Genomic DNA, 16,916 nt, shown 5'->3' on the forward strand with positions numbered 1-16,916 from the left:
ATCTCCAACTAATTGGATTCTTTGTAATGTATAAAAGAAATATAGTATTTAGACCTAATTCATGTATATTATCTTTATTATCACTTATTTTTAAATTTTTATATTAATTTATTTTTAACATGCATTGCACTTGTCGTTAGTAAATCAAAAAGAGCTAGTGGGGTCTTTATTCAACAAGAATCCTTATAAATAAAAAAATAACTAACATGCTTACTAAAATATTTTTGTGATATATATTAAATCTAGATGTATAAAATAGATTTTGTTTAAATTTAAACCCAGGCTTTTTGAATCTTTTCTACAACTTATCCAACCAATCCTTGCAATGATGTCCTCTTAATTTTTAGAGTCTTCTCTTTCTTAAAATGTTAAAGTTTACCAATTCAGTTTAACTATTTGTTGATAATTAATTAATTTAAACTATTATGTTTTATTTTTTAATCTATATTTTCTTATACTCGTATTTTTTTTCAAACATACTACATATATCACTTTGTTAATATATAATATTTTTGAAAAAAAGGAGGAAAAAGTAGGGAGATCCATATTGCATTATATATTTATAATTAATAAGTCTAAATTTCTAAGGATGCAACATCTAACACTCAACATAAAACTTTTACTTAATTAGTATTAGGTTTCAGGATATGTATATATGTATGTCAGTACTCGATATCAATCAAAAGAAAAGTATCACTTTTTTTTTGGTAAAATGAAAAGTATCACTTCATCTCTTCTACCCCATCTGCTGTGAAGAGCTTAATTTCTTCTAGTTTTGGTATGTCTTAGAAAAGATAGGCTGAAAAATATCTCAGCATTCCTATTTTTGGTACAAAACTTCAAACTATAGATTATACTTTTCTTTTTAAAAAGATTCTTGATAAATTATCAGGCCAAAAATAGAAGGCTTTCTCTTTCATAGGAAGAGTAACCCTTCTTGAATCCATTCTTACCTCTATGCCCTTTTATGCTCTCTTCTCTCTTCCCATACCAGTATCGGTTATTATTACTATTGAGCGAGAGTTTCATGCTTTCTTGTGGTGCTACCCTTCTACAAATAGGAGATTTCATCTTATCTCTTGAAAAACTATTTGCATGCCCAAGTCAGCTGGAGGTCTAAGATTACATCTCCTCCGAACTATGTAGAATATTTTTCTTATGAAACTGATTGCCCCTTTGATCTTAAATCCATCTTTCTTTTGGGCACAACTTGTCTCTTCAAAGTATCGATTCATGGGGTCTTGGACAACTTATCATAAACCTTCTAAATGATCTTTTGTTTGGCATAAAATCTATGTCGTGGGAAAATTAATCCAGCATCAATCCCAATGCTCCATACGTAATGGTCAATTTGTTAACCTTTGAACTAATCCCTGGATTACATTTGTTGATCTCTCTTGATATTTGGTGGTTGATCTTATTACTTCTACTAATACCTAGGATGGTACTCTCTTAGCTCGGCTTTTTAATGCCGATATGATGACTGCCATTTCATCATCACCTCTTATGCAAGGTCCATGATCTGATCACTTTGGATTGGCTTCTTCACTCTCATCTCGTTTCTTCAATGGATCTAGCTTACCTATTTTCTAATTAGCAGTCTCATATCTTCTCACTCAATTTTTCTTCGGTTTGGAAGCTGTTGGTTCCACCATGTCTTAAATATTTTTGTTGGAAGCTTCAGTGGCGCAAGCTTCCTTACAAAGAGCTACTTATATATCGAGGCATTCTTCATCATAGTTATTAGAATTGCTATCTTTGCCCCAAATATGTTGAGGATTGTCAGCATATAGTTGTTACTTATGCTATTGCTAAATGTTACTAGTCCCTCTCAGCCCATGTCTTCACAAACTTTGCTCCTTCTTCAGTGCCAACTTCGCTAGGCCATCTAGCTCATGCTAAGGTAGAGAAGGAGGTCGAGACAATCTTCGCTTATTTGTTGTATCTTGTTTAGATTGCCTCAAACTAATACCTTCAGCATTAGCATAGTACACCACAATATCTAATCTGGCTATGTATATTTTTTTATTATGACCAATTTTATTGAACTCTTTTCTATTATCCTTCTACGGGTACTCTATCAAGGAACTGGGGCACTCCTCTACTGTTCACTCAGTCTTTCAGGTCACTTATCTTTGATTCATGGGTGTCCCCTCCCTTTGGAGGGCTAGCTCTTAGTTCTGACAGAGCTATAAGATAAAGTAGCATCTGGTTTGTTATTCAAGATCATCATAATTTTTTACTCTATACCAAAGAAAAGCCTTATCTTCACATATGATTCCTTATGTTGAGTTGATAGGTGCATGGTTGGGTCCATATGCTCTTATTACTTATTTCATCCTCAAGCTATATATATTCAAGGGACTCAGCTACGGTGATTACTTGGCTAATCTCTCCTTCTAAATATTAAATATTTCGATCTCCTTAGTTTCAGGACATCCTCCAGTGGATGCAGGCTCTTCCTAATTGTCATATTCTCCATGTTAATCGAGAAGAAAATCAAGCTGCTGACTGGATAGCTAACTTTGCTCTTGAAGGAGATTTTTTGTGCTCTTTGAGGCATTCTTGTATCCAAATCTTATGAAATCTTCAATGCTAATGCTATGCAAGTTGCTTTTCTGCTCTAACAAGTTCATCTATTATGGAAATCACTAGCATATAGCTACAACGCTTTTCATATTATTGACTTTTAGAATATTTGATAGTGTGGTTAATGAATATCATCTTAATCATTCTTTCCTTCTCCAGGTTACTAAATATTATGTTTAGCTTTATCTAGCCTGCCTATCTTCCAGTACATGATCTGGAGATATATGCTCTTATTAACATCACTTGAAGATCATATCCTAATTCTTTCTATGCTTATGGACTATCATTTATGGAGCTAATCTTCTTCCTATTTCGAAGAAGGCTTTGGCACATCATATTATTAATTCCCTGGAGGATTTCTTTTTAGGGCTATTATATAGGATGCCATGATAGAGGGAGCACTCCATTTATAGAGTCTGATTTATGCTCTATCCTATAATATCCAATATACCTTTTATCTATGCCAGGCCAATAGTAGTATTGTTAATAACAACAAACTTTGCTTGCTATTTGCTAGCTCTTACCGCTTCTATTTCTGCTTTCTCATGTTAGTGTTGTTGTTTGATTCTCTTTTATTATTGCTGATAGTTTGTTTATCTCATACCTTTTTCTTCATAGATATAGCCTTTGTGTTCTTTATCTTTTTTGGAATGTGGTCTATTGATAACTCTTTCACTTACTTTTGGCACTGCTGGTGATTTTGCCTTGACATGTATGACATAGTTGTGGATCACTCTTATAAAAAGCTTCTTTTTACTTATTCAATGAGTGTTTGGAGGCTTTTTTAGTATCTGCATAACGCGTTGCTACTTCATGCTCCCAGCTTTGTACAAGATGTTTTTGGGTATTCTCATTTTGATTTGGTTGTATTTACTTGTCCCACCCTTGTGTTGTTTATAGCTCTTTCTTCTTATAGCAATACAACTCTTTCTTTTATTATGTATATGCCCTCCCTTGTAAACAGTTTCATAGCTATCTAATTAATACATGAAAGGGGAGTTCCAAACTCCCCCATGGTGCCACGTGTTGCCATTTTTGTAAAGTCATGTATGGGTGAGTAAAAGGAAAGATAGACCCCTACTATTTTTTAAATGGTTTTCATCGGTTGGAAGGTTACATGGAGAAAAAAAATATATATTAATCATTTAATTCTACTACATTACAGTGTATAGAGGAAGCAAAAAAGAACGATTGGAATGTTACATGAAAAGAAAAAAAAGCACATTAGCCATTTAATTCTGTTGCATTACAGTGTAAAGAGGAAACAAAAAAGAAAAAAAAGGTGACAAATATAAAAAAAAGTACATGACCCATTTATTTGATGGGGATAGGCTCTATCAGATTGAGGCTCCATTAGTTCCGTCAGCGGTATTGGTATTGCTCCATCAGCATGTGATGCTGAGCTGGCTATTAGAGACAGATGCCATCTCAGTATTTTTTTGATTTTTTTTACTATGTTGTTGTCCATGCCATCCTCCAGCTTAGCAAACTATCACATCAATAAAATAGAAGCTCTCTTTATCTCTTTAAGAGATAAGACATTTGGTTTTAATGAAAGCAAAGGCATGCAACATTAAGAGGACACCATAGAATGGAGGAAGTTTAAATGGATGGAGAGAGAAGACACAGACTGAATGGATCCATCTTGTCTGGGTCTAATCAGACCTCCTCTATATTTGGAGAAGTAGAATAGTAGATTGTGATCACCATTGTTAGAAAGAGCTAGTTGAAGAGGCTAGTTTTTTTTTTTTTTTTTTTTTTTTCTTCCCTCAATAGTATGATAGGAGGTTGCCATCGTACATCTGATGGCCTTCAAATCCATTAGAGTACATATGAGAAAAAAATTCTCATCAATAGGTACAGAGGCATTATGTGAGGGAGTGATTTAGGAGGGTTGTTACTATTGGATGTGCATCCCAGAATCCAATCTTGACTGACACTACTTTTTTCTAGGACATGTTTTGTACTTGTTGAGCAGTTTTAATAATCAATCATATTTACGTGTCCATAATTTATCTTAAAAATTAATAAAGATGATTTTGTATATTCTCAAGGTATTGAGAATTTGAGACATACATCATTAGTGGTTAATTTCTAAATACTCCGGATCGAAAGATCATCACGAAAGATAGTGATCAATCCATTTGAGATCGGTGCATGGATCACCTCCCTTTAAGACAGATGAATCTCGAGTCTGCAGTGTAGAGACACTGGGGTGAGAGTGTAGGTGGTTGTTAGAGAATAATTTGTACTGAGCGTGATCAACATGAGAAATCACTTAGATGTCTACTCACTCGTCAATAATTCTCTCGATGCTACAGTGGTGTGACTGGTCCTTTGACCTGCGGTGTGTTGGCTATTCGCAGCGAGACTATATAGTTTGACTGCACGTTCTCTTGGTCTCTAGCCATATGGGTTCTTGCTGTGTATGTTGGCTATATAGGTTCAGATTCACTGTTTGGAGTAGGATATACCTAGATGGAATCTATCGATCTTGATAGAAAAGAAGAAGTCCTATGCAGTTCGTAAGATTGAGTTCAAAAAATCTCTGGCCAGAGTAAGTGTGAATACTGAAAAAAAAATTTTTATGAGATTCACAAATGAACTCGAGTCGAGCCAATCTAGCATATGACTGATGATGGAGTTTGACGAGTTCTCCATGACCTCCATCAAGTCGGGACTCTCGATAGAGGGATTGTATCATACGATAACTGCACTTAGGGATTCACTTTTTTGTTCTGTTGGATTGCCACTACATATTGTTAGACATCACTGATGGATCATGAGAATTTACTAAGATCATTTTTGGATCAATGATCTTTGTTGAGATGAGTTGAAATCATTTCAGTCCATTGAAAAGAGTTTCGATGATATTGTGATAGAGATCATGGTATGTCTCACTATCAGACAGAATAGAACCTGAGGGGTCACATACAAAAAGAATATGACTTGATCAATGGTTTGGATCATATTTGAATTATCAATTGAATTGATAGTTTGAATATTAGAAATTGTTAATTTGTAAGCGTTATAGTTTTGGCAGCAGCTAATTGTTAGTGCAGGGACTTAATTGCAAGTGTTGCAATTTTTTTGAGACTGATTAAATTATAAATTAAGTTTTAATTAATTTAATTTAATTTTAATTTAATTAGATATAATTTAATTTAATATTAATTAGATTCAATTATCCAAATCAGATTTGGATTTCAAACCTAATTGGATCAGGCTGACAGCTTTTTCGAATTCGACTCATTTTGGACTCGATTTAAACCCGATTGAGGCTCTATTTGAATCAAATGAACCATGACTCAAAGAGCTCAAGTTTTTTAAAACTCTCTCTCTAGAAATTATACCAAAAAGAGAAGTAGAGTATTATTTTTCTCATCCTTCTTTCTTCATGCGCGTGAAAGAAGAGGGGGCGCCAATAGTTAGCGCCCTGCCTTATCTGGAAGTCTTTTTCATCCAAATTTTTTTTTATTTGAATTTGATTCAAAATAAGATAAAATCTCTCAGATTAAGATATATAAGTATTTTTTTATGTGATAAAAAAAATTAGAGAAAGAGGTTGTGCACTAATTGTTGGTGTGAGACATCTCTCCTTCTTTCTTCCCTTATCTCAACGCACATCTATCCTTTAATTTGTTTTTGAATGCCTTGGATTAAAAGAGATGAGATCTCTTGGGCATTAAGAAAGAGTTGTGCATGGGATTTGAGAAGTGGTGAGATAAAAAATTAAAAGAGGATGCATGAAGGGAGGTGGCGTGCGTTAGATGCGAGAGGCTTCTTTCTTACATCTTTCTCTCCTCCCAATGCCTCTTCCTTCTTTCTCCACTTTATGTCCATGCTCAGATCTGATAGAGACCAGATCTAAGAAGAGAAAAGAGGGAGAAGAAGAGAAGAAGAAGGGTTCTTCTTCTCTTCATGATGATCTAGTTCAGATCCCATCGGATCTGTACGAAAGAGTTCGCACAACGATCTATTTTTTCAAGATCTGAAAGAAGAGATCAAGATCCATAGATGAGGAGTGAGATCTACAAGGTGCTAGGACACCGATGATCTCGATGCTCTGATCAGATGGCTCCATATGGATATCAATAGAGTTCGGGTGCGTGTGTGGCTACGATCAGAACTCAAGACATCCACAGGATCGAGGTATGGAGATTCGATCTTCATTTTATTTTTCTAACAAATTATTTTTCTATTTTAGATATCAGATCGTGGGTACATATTCGTATCAAGATCTTTATTATAATTTTTAAATTTAATCTGATACATGAATAAATTAAAATTATTTTAATTTATTTATTTCTGCTGCATAAATGTCTAAAAAAAATTTTGAACTACACGTACGAAACTGTAGTTTTTTCTAACAGTGATATCGGAGCATAGGTTCTGATACAAACATGAAACCCCCTCAAATCTAATATCTGATTTATAGAAATCAGATCTGAAGGTTAATTTGATGATTCATATCATTCTGAAATAAGGTTGCCCTCGTATAATCTTGTTATGCTAAATGGTTGTCCTAGAATGATGTAGAACATCGATTAAAGTTAGACCTGATTTTTCTATATGCTGTAATATGATTACAGGTTTATTTTAGATCTAAAATCATTTCAGATCTAAAATAAATCATGAGTTATTCAGATCTAAAATTGATTTTAGATCTGAATATTTTAATTAGGATGTAATTTGGATCTAGCATATTTGCTGGAATTCTTTCTGCATGCTTAGATTTAATATTATTGTTCATATGTTTGACATGTGAAAGATAATTAGATCTAATTTTTAATTGATTACATATATGATATGTTATATTAAATTCTTAGTAGCTTAGTAATTGAATTGGGATAGTCAGTCTGATCATAAGATGATGAAGGGATTAAAGTTCCTCTCTTGCCCATTCGATGGGTTCTCTCTTATGACGTGTAGAGGTACCGACTGTGATATTTTCTATGTAAATGAACAGTAAATAAAAAATTATAATTATTATATTTTTTTTATTTAAATCAGATTATCCATGTATTTTTATATGTTTTAGATTGTAAAATATTATATTTGATATATTATTTGACATCCGATCTAAAACTTAATTTCTGCAAAATCTTAGATCCAAAATCCTAGGCTTTGTTTATATGAGAGCATGAAACTGTGACTGGTATGCTTGTGGAATCGACTCAATTCTCGATTGGGTCAACTCGAGTGCTTGGTGAGTTGACTTATTCTATTGGAGTCAACTCAAGATCCTAGTAGGTCAGCTCATTTACTGATGGGCCGACTCAATTATGTAGGCTAGATCTATAGGTTTATGTTTGTCTCAGTGTGTGCTGACTCTCTGTGACAAGTCGATTCATGTATCAGGGTGAATCGACTCGATTATGTAAACAACGATATTGTATGAGATATAATATAAATGATTTAGATTTAAAAATATTTCAAGATCTAAACCCAAATCTATGTACATAATGCATTTAATTAAGAATTAAGATTTGAAATTATAAGATCTAAAATTATGAATTTAAGATCTAAATTTCAATGCATAAAATATGAACTTTCAGATATGGGTTGAACAAATTAGGTTTAGAGACTAAACTATAATTAGGATCATTGATTAGATCAGATTAGAACCCGTTTTGATTTTGAGCAGTTGATCGAACCTAATCAAGAGTTGATTGGGATTAGGTCAAAGGGGCTTAAAATTGAATTTAGTTATAGTTGATCAAATTGATTCACATGTGATGTGAATTGACCAAGTCAAGATCGAATTTGGCTCAACGGTTTGAGTTCGGGTCTATAGGTTAACCTAATTAATTCTAATCAACCAATTTGATGTCTAAGACAAGTATTAGATAATGGTTATTTAATTGGTTCTGTTGTCTGATCTGATCAATTTGTTGGTATCTAAAAAAAGCAACGGAGAGACCCCCACTCATCTTTACTTACCTGGCCATTTTGGAAGATTATGTTTTGTATTATTACTTGTTGACCCGAGTTCACCAATGCCGACTAGGCTGGTCAAATATAAAATATGCTGACCTAAACCAGATTAGTCATTACATCAAATGTATGTGATTAATTAGAAGAGATCTGAACCCAAATTTTCTCACTAAATATTAAGTCTATTAGTCTTCCACCGTTGTAGAGATGCGGATGTCTTTTTCGACGTTGATCATTTTCGGCTGGTTATAGTAGTTCGGTTGCATCGAAAAGTCACAACCACTTTATTGGCATCAGATGCCCCGAGGTAAAGATGGGATTGGACCCAATAACTGTTAGGTGAGGAACCCAATGATGGCTTTGCTCTCACTGGTGAGCGGTGGGTCAGACTTAACTAAGGAATGTGTCAATAACTGTTAAATGAGGCCATAAGACTTAGAGACCAAATCGCTGCAATATATTTAGAGAAGCATCTGGATAAAGAATTATCCGTGCATTGGTATACGTGTCATCAATAACTGTTAGGTGAGATATCGTATATTGATGGGACCGCAGCACCCACTAGAATCATTTATCGCATTAGAGTTTCTGTTTTCCCATTCGAGGAGTGTGAGAGATTTGAAAAATTAGTGAGAGTCTTTTGTTTATTTTTAAAATTTTTAAAATAAACTATTATAAGTACAATCATCTAATTAAATCTTTACTCTCTGTGATTAATTCTTTCAGCTTCCAACACTCTAGCTCGAATCCTAGATATCTACCACTTAACCGAAATCGATTACATATTCTGACTTAAAAATCTAAGAATAGTTCTTAATTTTTAGAAATTAAACTATGTTCTTGATCAGATCAACCTAATATCATCAGCTTGTCTAATCCATAGTCAACAAGATATACTTGACAAATGATTGGACATTGACAATTAGGTTAGATGCTATAAATTAGATTTCATAGTCGATGAGATCCAATATATGCATAAGGATATGTAGACTGTCAATGGCATATTGATTCATCTGTAATAGTTGTGAGATGATCAGAGTCGCACAATGTATAAGATGCATAATAGACAGTTTATCCATGATCGATGATCAAGGACATTAAGGAACTTGAAAAGCTTGACATGACTATGCATAAGAAATTGCTAATAGATTTGATCCTGCAATTTCTGATTCATATGGATAGTTTATAAAACTGTTATATGAATAAATGTTATAGCACCTTAACTGAATTGGTCGATATGCTGGTAACTAAGGGATCTTAAAAAATTCAGAGGTACATATCTGGAGAACCTTTAAGAAATATTTACGTACCTTCGAAAGGTATGTCGAATTGCTCAAAATTGATCTTACAATTTTTTTTTTTTATTAGACTTTAGTGCATATTACACACTTTAATATAAGGTGTAAGGAAGGAAGAGGACCAAGGAAAGGTGAAGTAGCTCTTTTGAGTCAGCAATTGTACAAAAGTTGCACTGAGGCTGTGAGTACCTAATCTCGATGATTACTATTTGGATTTAATTTTTTATTATTTATATGGTGTGATGCATTTGTAAAAAATTATTTGAGCAAAATAGTGAATGCCATTGGGTTTGAGAGATTCAGAACCAAATAACCTGAAGTATATAGATAGTTCTTTTGGCTAGATCATATATGAAAAGAATTGATTTACCGACTGAAGAAAATGGATCTTTGGGTTTATTGACTGTTAAGTCATATCTAGTCTGTGAATCATCTCTTTGAGGATTAATGATCAAGCTGTCCTTTATGGGTTAAAAGAATAGGATTACTAAAATACTTATCCTAGTATACATACGATGTGTATGGCCCATTTGATGAGTCAGACTAGGAGGTTATCACTATTTCATCACCTTTACTGATGAACAGTCATGGTATAGGTATATATGTGAGATACAAATATAAAAGACTTTGAAAGGTTTAAAAAATTCAGATGTGAAGTAGAAAAGATAAATCAAAAAAATTTTAAAGGTACTTTGATCAGATCGAAGATGCAATACCAAATAAAAAATTTATCGATTATTTAAAAAAAATGGCACAGTGTCATGATGAAATTCTTCTTGTACACCTCAGCTCAACGGTATATCTGTGAGAAGTGATGGCACTATATAAGATATGGTCCAGTCCAGCATGAATATCACTAGCTTAATTATTATTTTTTTAAAAATATAATTTAATTTTTGAAATTTAAATTAAATTTTCTCTAAAGTTGGTTTCACCGCACCATATGAGATATGATATGGTGGATAAGTTAGAAGATATGTATGTGAGAACTCGTTTATAGAGTATCCCAAAAGATGTTTGAAATATCACTTTTTCTTTTCAGTAGTTCATAATGTGATTATGAGCAACATACTATTTTCTTGGAAACAGTGAAAGGATGAACTCAAAAAAAATATTTCTAAAGAGCAGCAAGTCAAAAGACCTATACAATCTATTTAAGATGAGCTAGTATATGTAGTACTTCCTCCATCTTATCGATCTAGTAGGATCTCCTATCCTTAGAAAGGTACTTGGTATTCTTACAAAGGATTCAGAGAAAGTATTTCTCGAGGGAGATTGGGAACATAGAGATGATCCCAAAATCTACAATGATATGATATGAGAAATCATGTAGTTATATAAACATCAATGGGAGGGTTCCAATGTGACATCGGTTATGATGTGGTTACATATAGAATTTTCTTTTCAAAGATCTAGGTCAAACATTCTAAAAATAAAAGGTCTATAGAGATAGATCCTAAAAGGATATTTAGTTTTCACAGATAAGTACATAGAAGAGGTACTGAAAGGGTTCAGCATTGAAACCTTCAAGAGGGATCCATTATTCTCTTGGGTATAGGTGTATGCCATGCTATGTACTTGACTTAGTATATCTTGCTGTGAAAGTCACGAGCAGATATTAGTCGAATCCAGGTTAGGAGCATTGGATTGCTGTGAAAATATCTCTAAGTATTTGAGAAGCACTAAGGGATTATTCCTCATCTTTGAATAAAGGTTAGAGCTAAGAGTGGAAGAATACACTGATGCTGATGGTAGAATGTCTACATCAGCATATATTCTTAAGTTATGTTGGTTCGATATGATAGAAGAGTTCTAGGCAATCGACCAATGAAAGTTGAATATGCTGTAGATGTGCAGGATGCATTCTAATTCTTATGATAGTTGCCGACTTAGATATCATACCATTGGATGCTATGATATTGTACTCAAAGATAATGGTCCATAACGCTCGCTAAGGAGCCAAAGTCTCACCAGAAGTCCATGCACATAGAACAGATATATGCGATTACCTCAAGTAGAAATATATGAAAATAAAGAGAGTAAACTCTATATGATAGTGGTAGGCTCAAGTCACTTAGCTAGCTAAACACTGAAGCCTATTTTCAGAAGATAGGGCTCAGGTATATGGCAAATTGGCTTTAGTGTAAGTGGGAGTTTGTTGGATGTGTGTCCTAGAAGTCAATCTTGGCTGACATGTATTTTTTTCTAAGTCATGTTTTGTACTTATTGGACAGTCTTAATAACCAATCATGTTAATGTGTCCATGATTTGTCCTAAAAATTAATAAAGATGATTTTGTATATTCTCAAGGTGTTGAGAATTTGAGACATACATCATTAGTGGTTAATTTTTAAATACTCCCGATCAAAGGATTATCACGGAGGACAGTGATCAATTCATTCGAGATCAGTGCACGGATCACCTCCCTTTAAGATAGATGAGTCTCGAGTCTGTAGTGTAGAGACACTAGGATAAGAATGTAGGTGATTATTAGAGAATAACTTGCACTGAGCGTGACCAACACGAGAAATTACTTGGATGTCTACTCACTCATCAGTGATTTTCTTGATGCTGCAGTGGTGTGACTTATTCTTTGACCTACGGTGTGTTGGCTATTCGCAGTGAGGCTATATAGTTTGACTACATGTTCTCTTAGTCCCTAGTCATATGGATCCTTGCTGTGTATGTTGGCTATGTAGGTTCAGGTTCGCTGTTTGGAGTATGATACATTTAGATGGAATCTATTGATCTTGATAGAAAAGGAAAAATCCTATACGATTCGTAAGACTGAGTTTAGAAAATCTCTGACCAGAGTAAGTGTGAATATTAGAAAAGAGTTTTCATGAGATTCACAAATGAACTTGAGTTGAGCCAATCTAGCATATGACTGACGATGGGGTTTGACGAGTTTTTCATGACCTCCATCAAGTTGGAACTCTCGATAAAGGGATTATATTACACGATAATTATACCTAAATATTTACTTTTTGATTTTATTGGGTTGCCACTACATATTACTAGACATCACTGGTAGATCATGAGAACTCACTAAGATCATTTTTAGATCAGCGATTTTTGTTGAGGTGAGTTGAAATCGTTTCAGCCTATCGAAAAGAGTTTTGATGATACTGTGATAGAGATCATGGTATGTTTCACTACCAGACAGAATAGAACCTGAGGGATCATATACAAAAGGAGCATAACTTGATCAATGGCTTGGATCATATTTAAATTATCAATCAGATTGATAGTTTGAATATTAGAAATTACTAATTTGTAAGCGTTATGATTTTGGCAGCTGCTAATTGTTAGCGCAAGGACTTAATTATAAGTATTATATTTTTTTAAAATTAATTAAATTATAAATTATATCTTAATTAATTTAAATTAAATTAAATTTAATATTAATTGGGTTCAATTATTCAAATTAGATTTGGATTTTAAGTCTGATTGGATCAGGCTTGACAGTCTTTTCGAATTTGGCTCGTTTCAGACTCGATTTGAATCCGATTGAGGCTCTATTTAAACCAGATGAAGTATGACTCAGAGAGCGCAAGTTTTTTGAGACTTTTTCTCTAAAAATCATACCAAAAAGAGAAGTGGGGTGTTATTTTTCTCATCCTTCTTTCTTCACGTGCGTGAAAAGAGAAGAGGCGCCAATAGTTGGCACCCCACCTTATTTGGAAGTCTTTTTTATCTAAATTTTTTTTATTTGAATTTGATTCAAAATAGGATAGAAATCTCTTAGATTAAGATGTGGAAGTATTTTTTTATGTGATAAAAAAAATTAGAGAAAGAGGGTGTGTGCTAATTGTTGGCGTGAGACATCTCTCCTCTTTCTTCTCTTATCTCAACGCACATCTATCCTTTGATTTATTTTTAAACACCTTGGATTAAAAGAATTGAGATCTCTTGGGCGTTAAGAAGGAGTTGTGCATGGGATTTGAAAAGTGATGCGATAAAAAATTAGAAGAGGATGCGTGAAGGGAGGTGGCGTGCGTTAGATGCGAGAGGCTTCTTTCTTACATGTTTCTCTCCTCCCCAACACCTCTTCCTTCCTTCTCCACTTTATGTCCATGCCCAGATCTGATAGAGATCAGATATAAGAAGAGACAAGAGGGAGAAGAAGAGAAAAAGAAAGGTTCTTCTTCTCTTTATGGTGATCTGGTTCAGATCCCATCGGATCTGCACGAAAGAGTTCGCGCAGTGATCTATTTCTTCAAGATCTGAAAGAAGAGATCAAGATCCATAGATGAAGAGTGAGATCTGTAAGGTGCTAGCACACCAATGATCTCAATGCTCCGATCAGACGGCTCCGTGTGGATACCAGCAGAGGTTGGGCGCGTGCGTGGCTACGATCAGAATCTGGGACATCTGTAGGATTTGAGGTATGAAGATTCGATCTCTATTTTATTTTTCTAATAGGTTATTTTTTTATTTCAGATATCAGATTGTGGGTATATATTCGTATCAAGATCTTTACTATGATTTTCAGATCTGATATGGTACGTAAATAAATTAAAATTATGTTAATTTATTTATTTTCGCTGTGTAGATGTCTAGAAAAAATTTTGAACTACACGTATGAAACTGTAGCATTTTCTAATAGTTACTATAGTTGCAATAGCCTTCTGCCTCCATTTTGTTGAGCATCGAAAAGAAACTAGAAGAGGGTCTATCAAGGAACGAGATTGAGGCTTGCTACAATGGATGCAGTAGCCTTCCACTCTTGAGAATGAGGGTTGCCGTTGTGGGCTTTCATTCTTATTTAGGGATTAAGAATAAATAAGAAAAATATCTGCAGTGAAAGAGGAGAAAATAAGGGTGTTAGGGATCGGGTGGAGAGAAATATTGCTAGTGAATTCGACAACAGGATGCCAGATTTAAAGGAGAAAAAAGGTTAATAGGTTAATGTTGATGGATTTAGATTATGGGTTAATAGATTCAGGTGGATGGGTTCTAGATTTGAGTTAATGGGTTAATAGATAAAATAAATGGATTTGGTTTAGTGGGTTATCAGGTGTGGTTGTAGGTTGCAGGTTATTGGGTTGTGGGTTATAGGATTAGGGTTAGGATTCAGGTTAGGTTAGTGGTACGATTGGGTTTAGGTTAGGATTAGGGTCAGGTTAGTGGTACGATTGGGTTTGGGTTTGGGTTAGAGTTAAGAGTTAGGGTTAAGGTTAAGGGTTAGGTTGGTGTTAGGGTTAGCATTAGGATTAAGGGTCAGGGTTAGTGTTGTAGAGAATGATACAATGAAGGAGATAAGAAAAATGAAAAGAAAAAAAGAGAAAAAAAATAGAGGAAGAGGTAGGTCAATGGATTGAAGTAGGAAAAGAAGAAAGGAAAAGTTAGAGAATTATGACTCCGATTAGAGTTAGGTTAGGATTTATGGTGGAGGAAATGAAGAAAAAAGGAGAAAAAATGAAACATGAGAAGAAGTGGATAGGAAAGTGGAATCAGAAAAAGAAAAAAAAAAGAGCCGAAAAGACTTACTTTGGAAGGGATCGAAAATGGGTATGGCATAGGCCATTGCCGTGAAGGAGATTGATAAGAGATGGCGGATTGACATGGCCGGATGTGGGCGGGAAAATGAAAGAAAATAAAAATTAGGTTTTGCGGCAGAGGAAACGAAGCAGAAAGGAGAAAAAAAATATGAGATGTAGATCAGAAAGTGGAATCGAAAAAAAAAATATCAAAAAAATTTACCTCGAGACATGGCATAGGCTGTCAGTTGTCGGTCGTAAAGGAGATTGACAAGAGGTGATGAACTAGCATGGCCAAATCCGATGGGAGAACGAAGAAAAAAGATAAAAAATTAGAAGTTTACAGTGGAGAAAATAAAAAAAAAGGAAAAAATGTGAGAAGTAGAACAAAAAGTGGAATCAAAAAATTTTAAAAAAATAAAAAAAAATCTTGAAGGGGATTGGGAGTGGGCATGGCATAGGGCATCAACCATAAAGAAGATTGGCAAGAGACGGTGGACCGGTACAGCTAAATGCAGGGGGGAGAGGGGATCGGAAGATAGATGGTGAGCTTGGAGAAAGAGAGAGAGATGGGATCTAAAAAGAGGTGGTGGAGTTAAAGTTAGCGGTGGAAAGAGAAGGAGAAGAAGGAGAGAGGAGGGATCAGATTAGGATGGGGTGGAGAATGGAATAGGGGTGGGGTTAAGGGATTGAAGAGGAGTCAAGCAGAACAAGAGGAAACAAAATGAGATGAGGAAAGGATGGACTGGTAAAGGAAAGAGGGGAAGGGGGTTTGGAAAGAAGAAGTGGGTGGTGACAGAAGAGAGTGGATGAAAAAATAAATAATTATGGTGTTTTTGAAATAAGATAGGTTTGCATAGAGAGAATTATGGAGATACCTACATAAAAAAAATTATTTGCTTTTCATGCGGATATCCTCATATTTTTTTTATGTGGTTAATAGCATAAAAAGATAATAGCAACAACTAAATGAAAGGGATATTTTGCTTATTATATGGGTGACTTATATATTCCATTATGAGGGTAGCAACATATTATTGGATTTATCTTTTTATATTGATGTCCTTATTTTTTTTAATGTATAAATTGTGAGGATAATTTTATTTTCGTATGTTTTAAATTTTGACAAATATTTGTTTTATATGATTTTTTTTAAACAAATATTTTGATCAAAAATAATTTTTTTCTTCCCTTTTTATCAATATTTTTTGCAGCTTTACATCAAACTTTGGATACAGGAATCAATTACTATTGTCATTTATAGATTAATCAAAATTTTTTTATCATATATATTTATGTTGTGATTGTGAATATCATTATTCTGTAAATTGCTCGATAACATACTATATATCTTTTTTATGTTTCCTATGTTAAATGTCATCTAATCAAAAAAAAAAATTTGTTCATGGATGTTATAGTGCTAATTTAAAGTTAATCTATATTTGTTGGTATTGATTTAGTCATGATTTCATTAAAGGTTAAATTGATTGCTTGATTTATTTTCTACAAATATTTTGAAATTATAATTGAACCGGCTGGTATTACGACAAGCATTGGTTTGTAGTAGTCCGGACCAATTTTATATTATTGGTATGATTTTTTTCTCAGA

This window comes from Elaeis guineensis, chromosome 7 (assembly GCF_000442705.2).
Source record: "Elaeis guineensis isolate ETL-2024a chromosome 7, EG11, whole genome shotgun sequence".
Lineage (NCBI taxonomy): Eukaryota > Viridiplantae > Streptophyta > Magnoliopsida > Arecales > Arecaceae > Elaeis > Elaeis guineensis.